This window comes from Cavia porcellus, unplaced genomic scaffold (genome assembly GCF_034190915.1).
Source record: "Cavia porcellus strain 051 isolate PalLab524CR breed Dunkin Hartley unplaced genomic scaffold, mCavPor4.1 scaffold_1, whole genome shotgun sequence".
NCBI classification, from domain to species: domain Eukaryota; kingdom Metazoa; phylum Chordata; class Mammalia; order Rodentia; family Caviidae; genus Cavia; species Cavia porcellus.
In genome coordinates, this window is record NW_026947484.1 from 110,176,670 (window position 1) to 110,192,450 (window position 15,781).

Here is a 15,781-nt window from a genome sequence, read left to right on the forward strand (position 1 = left end):
CAGTAACTGCCTGGATTGGAGGTCAGACATATCTAATTTTTGGCTCTGGAATCTTGGGGAAATCACGAGTATTTCACAGTTCTTAGTTTTGTGAATGTTATAATAAATATGAAAATTAGTTTGATCATGGACAGAAAGTGCTCTGCTAGATCCTGTAACTCAGTGATTCCTTATAGAAATTACCAGTTCAACAGCAATTAATAAAGAGTAATTTTTTAAAGATCCCAACAGTTTTCAAGAAAATGTGCATCTGATTTTTTAAATGGAGAGTTTTCAACTCAGGTCCTTCATACATTTTCATATAAAAATAAATTAGTGGAGGCACTTAAAAGAAAATCTGTACCTCATGGTAAAATGAGAATTTGGTGTCCAGGGATCTGACACAGTAGAAGGAGGGAATGATCTGTGGATGAGAAAACAGAGCAAGAGATAGTGAGATAGTTCAGGCCTTGGGTACTCTGTAGAGCGCAGGACTATATCGGGAAAGAGGACCTGGCTGGAGAGACTGATAGGAAGAGACATTGAAATGCAAGTGGAACTTATCATGTTTTTGCTGTTTCTACAGAACACAGACATGCCTGAAATTTTTAAACTTTCTTTTATGTTAGAACATTTTAGGAGATTAATATAAATATTAATAACGCTAATTACATGTGTGTTTAACCAATGTCAAGAAGAAAACATTTAAAAAATAATTAATTAGATGAGCATAAAATAGATACATACAGTAATAATAATGTAAGGAAAGTTCTCCCTTTGTAAATGTTCAAAATCATTCTTCAGATCATAGAATTGAATGAATAATACTTATATTTCAGGCAGGACAAAATAATATCTGATGAGATGTGTCTATAACTATGGGGGTTTTAGACTGGTATATTTAATGGAGGATATGTGTGTGCACATAGATAGAGATCTACTTGGAGACTTAAATGTGGACATGGACATAGACACTGGCATAGAAACAAAAACATAGTTATTCATGTAGACGCATATATTAAATATAGTATATAATTTACCATCTCCTATTACCAAGGCAGACAGATCCTTTCTGAATTTTCACCACCTCTCATCTGCACAGTTTTTGCTTAATTTTAATCTTCATTCTCAAAAATACATTCTCTTTACCTTCCTCTACTGTAGAAATAGTTACCTATGAAGTTCAAGGAAACCTCATCTCATGCTCCATGCTTGTTCAGCAAACCTCTATTCATTAACTAATATCCAGACCACTGTATAATAATAACATCCTGCACAACTTTTCCAGTTTCTGGTTTTATTCCCAAGTAGATCTTGTCTATTAGCTGAACATTAAACATAGCTGTTACAGCTTGTGTTTAGATCTCCCTCCAAATACTTGTGCATCGTAGATGGGGCTTTGTCAAGAGGTGGCTTGGTCTGGAGTGGGATGGAATTAATTCATAGTACAATGCTAGGATCAAGGACAGTAGGATCAAGAGTGTGAGTTCTATCTATCTGAAGTAGCGTAGACCAAACATAAGGGATAAAAAGAGCTGTGGTCATCCTTTGCTTGTCTTTTTACATTCTGCTTGCCACAAACTGTTTCTCCTCTGTGATGCCTGTCTGTCATGCCCCTCTGCTTAGGAGTCTACTGATTATGGACTGAAACCTCTAAAATCGTGAGCTAACTAAACTTTTTCCACTTTAACTTTGAGTGTTGGATTCTTTGCCATAATAATGAGATAAAAGTAACTAAGCCAATACCTCCATACTCTATCCTATGTTTTGTTCTTCTATCTTTTTCTTTTGAAAATCTTATTTAGTCAGTTACTCTATATGTGACAAAGCCTGCAAATGAGAGTTTAATAAACTTTGAAACCATGACTTGAGCCTTAAAGTCATACTTCCCACACCACCATATGATGAATCACATGTATTTATGAGTGGTAAATAAATGCTTAAAAATTTTATATTTAGTATTTGCATAACTTCAGTTTATAAATAGTCATTCCATATGATTTAGGTCATCATTTCAAATGACCACACTCTGAGACAGGCAGAGTGATACGATTTGGCCACATTACCTTGCAGAGATCTGCCACCATCTCACTTGGTATGACATTGGCTCAGGTTTTCAGTGGATTTAGTTATGAGAAAGTGGCCAGGATATCCTTTGGCTGACAAAAAATACCAGTTCCTGATCTTGGAATGACAGGGAGAAGTCATCAGGTTCATGCCTTTATCTTGACATAGGGCTGCAACTGAGCTATCCATCTGCTTGGACTTGGATAATGAGTCAGTATTTTGGTGATGACATCACTGGTGCTCAGCCTTTTTCCAGGACATTAGCTATGGATGACTTTTGTTATGGTTGATACATTGTGTCAACTTAAACAGTTTGGAAGTTTAACTGAGAGACAGCAGGCAGGTAGAGTTCTTACTTTGTAAATAATCCTCATTCTGTGCAAAGGAGGGCAAAGAGATTTTATGAGAGCCACATCTGCTCTGGGTTGGCAGGTGGCTGTGTACAATATAAGCCAGGAGAAGTGGCTTGTTTCCTTCTTTTTGCTCTGGCTGCTGCTTTGAAGTGTTTCCCCAGTGCCATGTTACCCTGCCTTGGAGCCAGCTGATTATGGACAGAAACCTCCAAAAACTGTAAGATATAAACCTTTTCTTCCTTCATTTTGGGCACCAGGTTTCTTGTCTCAACAACAAAAGAAAAGTAACTAAGATAGCCTTGAATCCATTCCGTGAGCATAATTTTATCTAGGTAAGGCTTTTTGAGGTCTCAACTCTTCCGTGTACATATCTATTATCTATCTAGAAAATGGCCTGGAGCACTGCTGAGCCTAAGACAAAACCTCACACCAAATTAATTTTTCTCTGTGCCCTTCACTCTCCTTCCGAGACACAAACTAGCACAGTGATGAATTTAGTTTTCCACCCCTCAAAATTTTTCCTTGAAATTATAATTGATAAGAATATTCTAAAATAGGAAACTGCCATTGATAAAGTCAAGGAAGATATAAAATATTTAGGTACACTATAAGCTTTAACAATATACACAGACATTAATAATTATTAAAGACAATATTATGTGGAAATAATTACCACACATAGAGCAAAAAAAATAGTAGAGAAAAGTATAATATATATCCTACATAAAAATTAACCCTAATATATGGATGAATCTTAAAAATTACAAAAAAGGAAAAAAAATGATTAAATGACATAGTGTATTCTCTCTCACACACATTCACATACATACACAAACACACAAATACAAAGGAAAGATGTTTAATTTTACCAATAGTCAAATAAAATACAATGAAGAAATACCATGTGATATGGGAATTAGATTTCAGATTTATTATTAATTTCAATATAACAAAAGTTATATAGTAACAACAGTTGTACCACTGAGGATACATGATAGGTTGTGTCAACAATCTAAGTCAGTACAATTATTCTAGATGGCAAAGAGCACATATTGATGCTCAATGAATTTATATTTAAGAAAAATATGTCTTTCCACATAATAATTGTTCCTCTTGGTGTTTGGCCTAAGGATATAAGAGTTGTGATATATGAGAAATAAATGAAAGGAATGCTCTTTGAAGAATATTCATAGGCAGAATGAGAGTTCAGCAACATGCATTATATGTTCAATACATAAAATGCTAAATATATTAAATGTCACCATACCATCATGCTTTGATTTACTTCATAGAAGAACCACAATGGACTACAAAGAACATTTTGAGTTGTTTGATAAGATACAAGTATTCAATATGCAAGTATTTAAGTAGTCTCAGAATATCTTCTGGTAAGTATGTGGTAGAAAAATCTGAAAGATAGCAACTCAACCAAGAGGTCAAAATTATATCATCAGGAATATGAGAGTCAGAAATCTTGTATGACATGATATTATGACCTATGAAGGCTACAGTAAATCACTGTAATGAGACTTTAGAAGAAATATACAATTTGAATTTAGTCAATGAAAATCATCAGGTAAACCCAAGTTGTGGGCCATTCTGCCAAACCAATGGTTCTTACAAAAGTTCAAGGTCTCAAAAAATAAAACTATAAAACCGTCAAAGCCTGAAGGACACTGGTGATCAGGACAGTTAAACACAAGGAATACTATATTGAATTCTGAACCAAGGCATTTTAGTTTACTATAAAGGATATTTATTGGTGGCATAAGTGTACAATTTGAATGTCTGTAGATACTGAAGCCTTAGGAGTCAAGAATAGATTAGGATAATAGTGATGACGCAAGCAGAAATAACAATCATTAAATGTAGATTTCTTGTTCTATGTTTCATGTCCCCTGGCTGTGCAAAGAACTAATTCACAGAAGGACATAGAGTTTGTGCTTATAAGGGACACAAGGCAGTCACATATGCTGGGAATGAGGGCAATAATTGGGTTTAGGGAGAAGTTTAAGGGTCCTGAACTCCATTACAGAAGGATCCTTTAGGCTTGAGCTCAGTCCTCTGCAGGCCTTTTCTCAGCAATGTGTGCAGGTCCAGCAGCTGGAGCAAGAGAAAGAAGAAATACAAGGCCATTTGCTGCCTTCAAGTCTACTCATCTATTTATAGGATCCATAACATCCCCCAGACTATTGGCTGCTGCCCTTCAACAGCAGTTGGAGCCCCCAGAGGGTTAGCTTGGAGGGTGAGCATTCAGGACTTGAGAGAGAGTCAAACCCAGTTAGGTTCAGGGCACATAATCAAGTAAAGCAACTACTTTCCAAGGAGATTAGGATGGGAAGGAATAATAGAGATTTTAAACATTACCCTCATTGCTGTCTACTTTGAACTGTGAAAAACTTTCTTGAGCCCTGTAAAGGCAGCTGCCAGGTGAAGGAATGCAACTCATCACCAGTCACAGAATATGTGAGTGGCTGGATGTGGGTCCCATATTCATGTTTTGTCTCATAAATGGGAAGAGCCCAAGGCAAGTGTAAAGTGACTCAGGGCCAGAAGACTTCCATCCACTCACCTCCTGAGGTGTTCACAGACCTGTACTGCCTGTGACCTTGGTAAGTGTCTACTGTGTACAGGAATAAGAGCTTTTCTGGAGGGTTACCCTAGACAAGAACAGGATGGGAGACTGGGTCATCCCCAGGACCTGGAGTCCACATGGACAAAGGGAGAGAAGTAGCAGGAAGACAAATGGAGGAAGTGCACAATTTCCAAGGGTGGGAGGTGGTAGGTCCACTGGAAACATAAAGAATTACATGGTTCTCCTTTCTGCTGAAATGAATTGGTCTACCACAGGCTGAGCTCTAAGGTCAGAGGAGACTGAAGTCCCAGTCAACATATTGTCTAGAATGATCATCTTCAAGAAGCCTGTCATGTTTCCTAGGAAAGATGATAATAACCTTTAAAGATAGAAATAAATGTAGAATCCTTTGGGGTTTTTTGCAATGCCGTCTATTTATGGATCTTAACTGGAACCAGAAATTAATTTAAGAAGTTGGATATAACAGGCTTCATATCCAAGTACTAACCAGGTCTTACCCTGCTTAACTCCAGAGATCAGATGAGATTGGGTGTGTTCAAGGTAATATGGTCATAAACTGGACACAACAGGTTGAGAATTTCAGTACGGAGAAATAATTATGTGGCCTCAGTATGCTAGAAATGCAGAGTTCCAGCTCAATAGAGCAGGGTACCTGACTTCAATTTGCAGGTCTCCATACAAAGTACTGTTCTTCAGGTTCTTCATAAACAAAGGGAGTTGGTCTCTCGAGCCAGTCTCTAAGAATATTTATAACTGTTCATGACCAAGGTTTTGCAGAAAAAAACTACAGTGAAGTTACTCCAAGAGCAAATTCAACCTTCTCATTGTTCAAGAATATGTTTACATTCCCATGTTCCTAGACTAGACAGTTCTAGGTTTCTAGGTAACAGGGAGAAGAAACTGCCTTCTTAACTTCATGTTAAATTTGGCAATTTTTCTCATGTGCTTTACACACCAAATTCCCTGCTTTGTAAAAAAGCATAATGATTAAAAAGGAAATTGAGACTAAAAAGAGACAGTTCAAGAGTATTTACTGAATTGCTAGAAATTTTCCAACACTCACTGATTAAATATGTAGGACTATACTTCAATAGTTCATCAAAATGAAGCAGCTAGAAATGAATCAGAAAAGATAAAAAGTGTGCTGGTTGGCCTGTGACTTTTTCTGACGCAATTTGACTGTCTCAGGTCCTGAATTATTGCCTTTGAAGATATCCTACTGGTAGAATCAGCAATAGTGCCAAACACCTCCCAAGTGTATTCCCAAATGTGCTGACAAGTGTCCCAACCCAAAATGCCCTTCAAAGTGTCCACCTAAGTGGCCCCAGTCTCTTCTTGCTGCAATGTCAGCACTGAGGGCTGCTGTGACTCCAGCTCTGGGAACTGCTGTAGCTCTAGTTCTGAGGGCTGCTGAAGTTCTGTTGGCTGCTGCAGCTCTGGAGTGGTGGCTACTGCCTGAACCACCACAATGCTATAGTTGCCACTGCCTGAGGGCTACAGACAGCCCTCAAGGGGCTCCAGCTGCTGTGGAGGGAGCAGCAAGCAGCAGTCTGGAGGCTGTTGTTAAAGTAGCTCATGTAACTAGGTGAGCAGACCTGAAGATAGCAAAAGGCCAAGTTTCCTCCTCCACATATTCCTGCTGCTGGACCTGCCCATGTTACTGAGATGATTTGGTGAGAGCTGAGCTCAAGCCTAGAAGTTCTCCTGTGTTGAAATACAGAAGTGCTATCATCTCCAAAACCCCATTTGTTGACCTTTATACCATATGTAAAGCAGCCCTAATTAACTTAAAGTACTGACCTTATATCTCTCTGTAGCTTACTATTTTTGCACAGCTTAGCATGATGTGAAACAATAAAACTAGAAATCTGCATTTCTTATTTTCTTGACTGACTTTTATGCCTATATGGTTTTCCTTGCACTATTCCAGGGATATCAGTATCTGCAAACATTTGAATGTTTGCATTGTTCCCAACAGTATTCTCTATACTGAAATGTCTTATACTTTATGGATATAAATTTTATGAATATGGTATCCTTGAGAGGCAGAGTAGGTATGAACCATATTGTGCTTTACATTAGAGGGAGCCAAAGCAGTATGAGATACAAAGAAGAAACCACACAGAATTTATATCTGTTGATGTCACAGCCAATTCTTCTTCCATTAAGACTGTAAAAAAATACTCTAAAATCAGTGATCCTTAAGTTTTCTGGACAATATAATATACTTCCTGTACCATTTCAGCTAGTAGTATTGCTTCAGACTGGTGTTTCTTGCCTCCTCTGGTTTGTTTAATTAAAATATGTAATCAAGGTATCATCCTTCCTTAATTGCTAATACACATTAGGATGATCTTTATACTAAGATTTCACAAAACCAGGGCCTTAATTAGTTTCTTGTTTATATAGTGAAGTATGAATTGTAGAATATTAGAGCTCTACTGCTTTCTCACATTTTATTCTGATCATGTGGAGGAGGAGGAGAAGATAGACGGCTTTGTGGGCCTAAATGCTCCCCAATTACTTCAGATTGCTCAAAATGTCTATGTAAACAAAGAAAGGAAAGAAAAAAGATGGAAGAACATGAGGCAGACATCAGTTCATTGCTCCTCCAAAACAAAACAAACAAACAAACAAAAAAAGCCAGACCAGACTTAGACTGGGCCCCTGAAAGTCTACAATTGTTGCCAGAGTCAGAGTAAAAATCTATGACTTTTATGGTGGACAGTAGGGATAAACATTGCACTGTGACTCAGTGTATTGTTCCAAGTCATAGGTGCCACTGAGCTCCCTCTGAAAAAAATTCTGCCAAACCTGATCCTGTGAGAGTGGGGAACACTTTATCAAACATAAATTGCTGTACATGCTTGAGTGCCCCATACCTCTCCCAGGACATGATCTCCTTTCCAAGTTGGCAGTAACTGTCTCATTTGCTCCAAACCAACTAGCCTCCCTTACACTGGGGTCCACTGTTCTGTACTTGATATTGACTCTGACTGTACTCTAGGAAGAAAAATGGCAGGTATGTTAGCCTGAAATACCTGATAACCATGACTCTGAAGTTTAGAGATACTTGTTTTCAGAAATATCAATCATGCCCCTGTGATGTGTTTCTAACATTTTGGGCTCCTGATAGACTGTCAATCACCTTGAAACATTCTTCTCCTCCTGGGAAAAAAAGCGCAAGAGAGACTATCAGCCAGGACAATTCCTTGAGGGGAAAAACTGATAAACAGTCATACTGCTAAAATATGCCTCTCCTGCTTATAAAGCCAGTTCAAGATCTCTGAGCTGCCAATGCTGTAGTTATTACCTTCTGTATATGTTGCCTCAATCTTCTGCCATTCACAGTCTGCTGAAACACCTACCTGAACCTAAAGAATGCCTTCTTTTGCTTTTGGTTGGCTCCTATGAGCCAGCCCTTCTTTGTCTTTACATGAAAGATCTCAGTTTTGGACTCAAAAGCCAACTAAACCTCCCAGATGTTCACAAACTTATTTACACTCTTTAGAAAAGCCCTCACAACTGTTCAAAGCACTTCTGATTGATGACATACAAGCTGCCTGTTGAAAAGACACAAAACTATGTTATAATATCTGGCAGAAACTGGTTATGGGGTGGGGGGGAGTTCTAATTTCTTGGACCTGCTAGCTTCTGTAGAATCTGGTTCCTTGAGTTCACAAAAACTTACTCAGACCCCAGTCCCTGGGAGTCCCTGGGAGTGCCAAGTGGCCTATCTGTGTAAGTACTTGGCTTCAGTTGCTGACGGCTACCTTTGCACTCTAATAGTCACTGTCCTTCTGACCAAGAAAACTGAAAAGCTCACCTTGGGCCAGGATATAACTTTCTTGTACTACACCTGAAAGCGGACTCCCTGACAGATGCTGCTTACGTGCTACTTACAGATGAAAGTAGCTCTGTGAGGACAGGCTAAATGTGCCATCGTCACTTTGGACAAAGTTATCTTGGCCAAAGCTCTCCTGCTTCTGTTTGGAAATCTACCACTGACGACATAGAGCCAGATCTGTCCTCACTATTTGTTATATAATCTGAGGCCACAGAGCTGGCACCCATTACCCTATAGCCAACTCAGGCTTCAATATCTATGTTACTGGCCCTAATCTCATGCACACACATATAACCCAGAGGCATATTAACTGCACCTACCAGTTTCAGAAATACAGCCTTACATCCACTGAAAATTTAACCTGGACTGCTCCTCTGGGGCTCACTCAAGAGGCAACGTGCTCAAATCCCTGCTCCTGTCATTGCAGATGCTGATAGGTCAATGCATGGTGGATGCTTGATTCCACATGTAATTGCTTACTCCTGTTCTTTCCCATGTGTTTACCAGCTTGGTTTTTGCTCATTATCCTCTTATTGGCTGTAACCTTTGCCTTGGCCTATGGACAGCTGTCCCACTAGGATGAAAGGTAACCACTAAGGCGCTTTTCCTTACTCTTTGTATGGTTTTGTTAGTTGGACTTGTTATTTTAAACTGTCTTTCTCACCTAAAGGCTTAGGGTTATCAGTAATATTTAGAAAATGTGTGTTGTTACTAATGTGCTAAAATTTATTGTTGAGGTCTGAATTCTGGTTCCATTTAATTAATCATGGGAAATTAAACTGTGCAACTCAAGCTTCTATTGAGTTCACCTGGTAAAAACTGACACCTGAAAGATAATTTAATCCAAAATCCGGAATGGACAAGGCCCAGTAATTCTCAGATTTGATCTTTGACCGTGTATTATCATTCCAGACACATGAGTGTTCTCTTGTCAAAAAGAGACTAGAAGACCCCCTGGGAACCCACTCTGGGGCCTTTGATTTCTATCTGTGTCTTGGAGAAAAATATGAACACACAGTTTGCAGATCCAGAATGGAATATAACCACTTATCCTGGGAATGTTTGTCCACAGCCTCCTATCAAGGGATGCCCAATAATAGCAGAAACAGACCACCATAAGGTCACCCCTCAATTAGCTGAACAAGAACAGCAAAGAGGAGTTTGTAATGCCCCAGAAGAAACCCGCTGTTTCTATGTTAATAGGTCTGGAATAGTTTGGGAAGGTCTGCAACAGTTACAAGAGAGTTTAAATAACAGAGCTCAAGAATGAAACTAGAAACAGGGATGGCTGCAAGATCTACCTGCCTTGAGATCATGCCTGTGATCCCTTTTGGGACTCCTGACAGCCTTAATTTTAATACTCCCGATAAAGTCCCGCCTGGTTAACCGGATTACTCACTTTGTTTCACAACAGATCTGTAAGTTTTCAAATGACCCTAAGTGTTTCCCCTTCTTATGCACTTTAAATAAAAAGAACAGCCCCAACACTGAAAAATATTTTTCTGAGTAATGACAAGAGAGGAAAATGAAAGGAAAAAACTATGCAAGAGAAATTGTTCTTTTAACAACTTTGTTTTTGAACTTACTTGCCTCTGTAATTGCTTCATGGCTCTGTAATTACCTTTTTGTAACCATGAAAGCAGACCCAAATATATAGGATGTCTGTAATAAGCTCCATGACCCTTAATCTAGTCTTATAACTGAGGATCATTAATCTAGTCTTGTAACTGATGATTTTACCCTGCTAGCTACTTAGGAGAACCACCAAACTGTTTTGTCTCGCCTTTGTAACTCCTGCTTGTACATCATATGAAAACCTAGACCACCAGAGATCAGGGCCTAATATTTTGGAAACGATCCCAATCAGTGCTTTATTGATGTAAAATAAATCTGCTTCAAAATTCTGAGTGTAGTTTCTGTATTTCTGTTTGCCCTAGCAGTTTGACTATTTGTAAAGTTGAACATCTCTCTCTCTCTCTCTCTCTCTCTCTCTCTCTCTCTCTGTGTGTGTGTGTGTGTGTGTGTATAAGGCAAGTGATTATCTGTGTCTTTTTCCAGTTAATTTTATTTTATTTTAATTTATTTTAATGTGTAAGATTTATTCATATAATGGTGACATTAATCATTTATGTGGTGGTATTTTGTATTTGTCTCTACCTGACTGTCTGCCTTTTTGCCTTATGTATGTTATTTGTTGCCATGTAAATTTTGATATTAAATAATTTATCTAAGGTTTTAGTTATATATCAATAAAACATATGACATACCTTAAAAAGTCAAAAATGACTAATATAATGACAATAATTTTTAAAAGTCCTATATTGTCTATTTCTTTTACAGCAACATCTACCAAATGTTATTTAAAAGAAAGATTTTCTGGGAGAGAAAAATCTAAATTCATTTCCATGCTAGTTAGTGGTTTAAAAGGAAAAAAAGAAAGAGGTTAATTTAGTGTGATATTTTTAGGATCTCAACAATGATATCTGTTGTTACCTAAATAGATAAGAGAATAAAAATGTAAGAGACAGACTGTTTGGATGACTAATGACCTCAGAAAACCTTGGCTAAGTAAATAGACCATCGTGAGGTCATCTATTGCTAAGGTCCAGGCCAAAGGCTCAGCTTTACAGATGTTATCATCACAATGCTGAAGCCACCCAAATCCAAGCAGATGGGTAACTCAGTTGCTATGCTGTGTCAATCCAAAAATATGAACCAGATGACCTCATCATCATCCCAAGACCCAGGAACTGTCTTCTGCATAAGGCAAGGCAAGGACATCCTAGGTAAGCCCATTGGAAAACCTGAGCAAACTGTCACACCTGGCAAGATGGAAACAGATCCCTGCAGGGTGATGTGGCCAGCTCACATCACTGTGTCTGTTTCAGAATGTGGCTTGGAACTATTTATAAACTGTGAATCCATGCTCATTCTAGTGGTAAATTATTTAAAATCTAAGATCCACAATATCTACAAAGTTTTGTACCCCTTTACTAGTAAGAAATTTGACATATAAGGTATAAATTCTACTGTCAAAAAGATTTATGAGAATCTCATTTTTGAGATATGTCACATACATCATAATGGAACAAATGGGATTTGAGAGGTGTTGTGTCTCAGAGTAAAAGATCGAGGAGTGAAGTGTGAAAGTAGAGAGGAACAGGTTCAGAGTTCAGCTAGTGAGCAAGTTGTACTTGGAAAAAATAAAGAAGCTGGAGAAATTGCACAGGATGCAATTGCACAGAAGTTTGTTGTCAGTCAAAGGTTAAAAGTCTGGATTATGAGTACAGTATGGAGCCCCAGATATAACTTCCTTTGAAGGTCAGGGGTAATTATTTCTAGAGTAGAGGATAGTGATTTCAGAATTGCAGCAAAGACTAGAATCGATGGGAAATTGTACAGATGTGAGAGCATGTAACTTCAGGGAATACCACATAGTCTGAGATATTTGATACCTTGGTAATAGCACAACAAACATTATTATATCTGTATCTATATCTATGTATGTCTATGTATCTATACATACATGTATACACACAGCATAGATGCTATCAGTTAAATACTATGGTCTAAAATAACCAAAGTCTCATAAAAACATGTAATTCATTAGATCTTGTGTCTGTCTGTCATTATGACCTGGCTATAGATTTTAGTAACTAAATATCTGTGTCATTCCATTCTCAGGGAGATTATTTTGAAAACTTCCTGAAAGGGGAGCTTACTTCACATAATTAATTCACAAAATTAATTCTAGATTTGATTTGCTTTCATCTACTTAGACTTTTTCCTTTTTATTTTCATAATATAGAAGGGTTACCCGCTGTATCTCAAATTGTCATTAGGATTTATCTTAATCTAAAAATGCTCAAACAAAATGTAAACAAAAAATTCTGACCAAACTCCTATCCATGTACAAATGAAGCAGAAATACTAAAAGTTCTTATTGGATCCAGTGTCTCCTTTTCATTAGAGCTTCCCTTCCTCCTCTGTTCAGGGATTTTTTCCATAAAGTCCTGAACCCCATGAAGTACCTCAGGCTTGAACCATCTTATGTCTCTTCTCCTCTTTGTTTACTTATTCATGGAGGAAACCCTTTTCTACTGTGTAAAAACCTGGACAGCACATTATCATTCTGCCACACAGTATGCTGCTTCCCTTGAATACCTCCACAGAGTTATTTCTATATGAAAATATGTGAAAGCTCTTACCTGAAAACAATCCATTAAAAAGTCAGATGCTTGTTTCCTGGAAAACTACTGTGATCTAAAACCTGAAAATACATTCATTCTTTTTTAATTGCAAATGGACTGATAGTTTATGAGGGGCCACTATGTTACAGGCTGGGCACTGATCTTCTATAAGTCTAGTAATTTCTCACAACATTTTGAGGACAGTCCTCATCATTTCTATTGTAATATTCAGGAAACAGAATGAGAAATATGGTTGATTCCCGCAAGGTCCCACAGCTGAAAGACGGCAGAGCCAGGTTTTTCCGACTCCTAATTCAAGCTCTAACTGGAATGGATAGATGCATACAAATACACACACACACACACACACACACAGAGAGAGAGAGAGAGAGAGAGAGAGAGAGAGAGAGAGAGAGAGAGAGAAGGGGCCACACCAGAGACATTTAGAGGATTCTTCAATTTATACATCAAAACAAACATAAAATCTGGTAAAATGCATATTTTCATGTGACTTTGATTATTTTAGATTGTTCTAAACATAGAGAGCAGGGATCTTTAGAGACATCTGTAACTTTTATGCCAAAGCAGACCACCAAGGAAATACAAGGAGATGTTCTGGGAGATCAAACTACTACAAGAACAAGATCAGATGATCAAGAAATTCTTGGTGAAATAGCTGGCATGGAGTGTAGAATTGCCCTGAGCAACATGGAAGGAGGAGCACTCAGTCATCACCAGTTACAGCACCATATGGGTGACTGGAGTTGGGTTCTCTCATGTTTTGCTTCTGTCTCACCTGCTGAGGTGGAGCCTCAGATAAAAGGATTCAGGGGTACAGCATTCCATGCATTGACCTCTTGAGGTGTTCACAAACTCTGAGCTCCTTGACTTCGGTAAGTGTCCACTGAGAACAGGAGTAGGGATTTTCTAAGGAGATTCACAGTCCAGAGAAGGAGAGTGGCTGGAAGCAAAAAGCCTATGGATCTATTTCAAGAACAGAAGGAGTCTTGATTCCTTCCCAGGGCTTTGAGAACCTGGCAGATCCTTGGTTGTTTAGAATGCTTAGGGTGAGAGAATGATACTCTAAAAGAATTCCAGAGATCTGCAAACAAGGATAGGATCAGGGAGATCTTTTGGAGATTAATGCACACATGGCTATGAGAAAGGGTCTGGGAAAATATTTCAAGTAACACGAGAAGTGAAATAATCTCTAGATCAAGGAAGAGTTTCTGTTTATGAGAACATCAGAGAGTTGGACTGTGAGTCAAGGGTCTTCTGCACAGATCTTCATTTATTCTTAGCTTCTGTCTTCATAGCGTGAGCAGATCAAGAAATGGCCACGATCCCTTTTCATTCTGATTGCAAATGCTGGGATGTAGAATCATTGAAGATGTTTACAGGATATTATTTTTTCTACTAAGGAATTATTTCAGTTCTGAATTAGACTATATAGAATAATTTCAATATTTAGCATAAAACTGTGCTTTACACTTTATAATGATATTTGATAGTATTTTCTATTTGTCAAATAATGATCTCTTTCTAGTAAGGAAAATAGTGCTGGGGATTTTTTTTTTTCGGTGAATGAAACTAAAACTAAAACACAGAGTGGAAATTCAATAGAAAGAATGAGCGGGCAGGGTGGCCTGTTTCCTGCATCTAACTTGAATTTAACTCTCCTTCAGCTCCAGAACATCTGACCAGCTGTGGAGATGTCCTGCCAGCAGAACCAGCAGCAGTGCCAACCACCTCCCAAATGCACCCCCAAGTGCCCCACCCCAAAATGCCCCCCAAAGTGTCCGCCTAAGTGCCCCCCAGTCTCTTCCTGCTGCAGTGTCAGCTCTGGGGGCTGCTGTGGCTCCAGCTCTGGGGGCTGCTGCAGCTCTGGGGGTGGTGGCTGCTGTCTGAGCCACCACAGGCGCCAGAGGTCCCACCACCACAGACACCAGAGCTCTGGCTGTTGCAGCCAGCCCTCGAGGGGCTCCAGCTGCTGTGGAGGGGGGAGTAGCCAGCAATCTGGGGCTGTTGCTGAAGGGGATCCTTAATCTTGAAGAGCAATGTTCAGGGGCAGTACAGAAGGTATCATTCCTGTAGATCTGCCTCAAAGACTGAGAAGTCCCAAAGAAGACTCATTTTGAGATGTTTTAAGCCCTCCATGGTCTAAAAACTCAGGTCTTGCCTGAATCCTTTCAACTGGCTTTGGATTCCAACTTGTATGTACCCTCCACGTTTCCTTGGCAAATATTCCAACTTGATACTTGTTTTACTTCTTATATTGTGCTGCACCTGACTGATTAAAATAATAAACAAGGAATACGCTTAACATTTCTTTTAGAAGGACTTTATTTTTCTTGGATGACCATTATTAACCTCATGTGATTATCTGCAAGAGGTGATCTTGGACCTCAAAGGGTTCAGAGGTATGCAGGCTTGAATTTGAATGAATTAGGATAGGAGTAGGACAGATAAATTTTTCAGGTCAATTAATCATATATCAGCAAGCTTAAAGAAGCATTCCTGGTGTCCAAATCTAAAATGTCTTGCAAAGAAAACTCCTTTGCTTATGACCTTCTTCAAGGCCTTAACCTCTCCTTTTACGTTCTTGTCATCCTGTGACCTCATGCTGTTACCTCTGACCCTAACACTACCACAGCATCTTTTCACCAGCAGACAAGCAAACACACACATGCACATGTGCATATGTACATGAATTCATGAAAGATGAAAAGAAAATAAGTATAAAAGAAGG

General features: G+C 38.6%; 1 long non-coding RNA gene across 1 annotated transcript; it reads left to right on the top strand.

Moving 5' to 3' along the window:
- The first annotated feature begins 13,791 nt into the window (after nt 1–13,791).
- On the top strand, nt 13,792–15,360 carry LOC134472137 (uncharacterized). The gene is made up of 2 exons (XR_010042004.1): nt 13,792–13,925; nt 14,718–15,360. It is a non-coding gene; the product is annotated as an uncharacterized LOC134472137 (long non-coding RNA).
- Nucleotides 15,361–15,781: the final 421 nt, after the last annotated feature.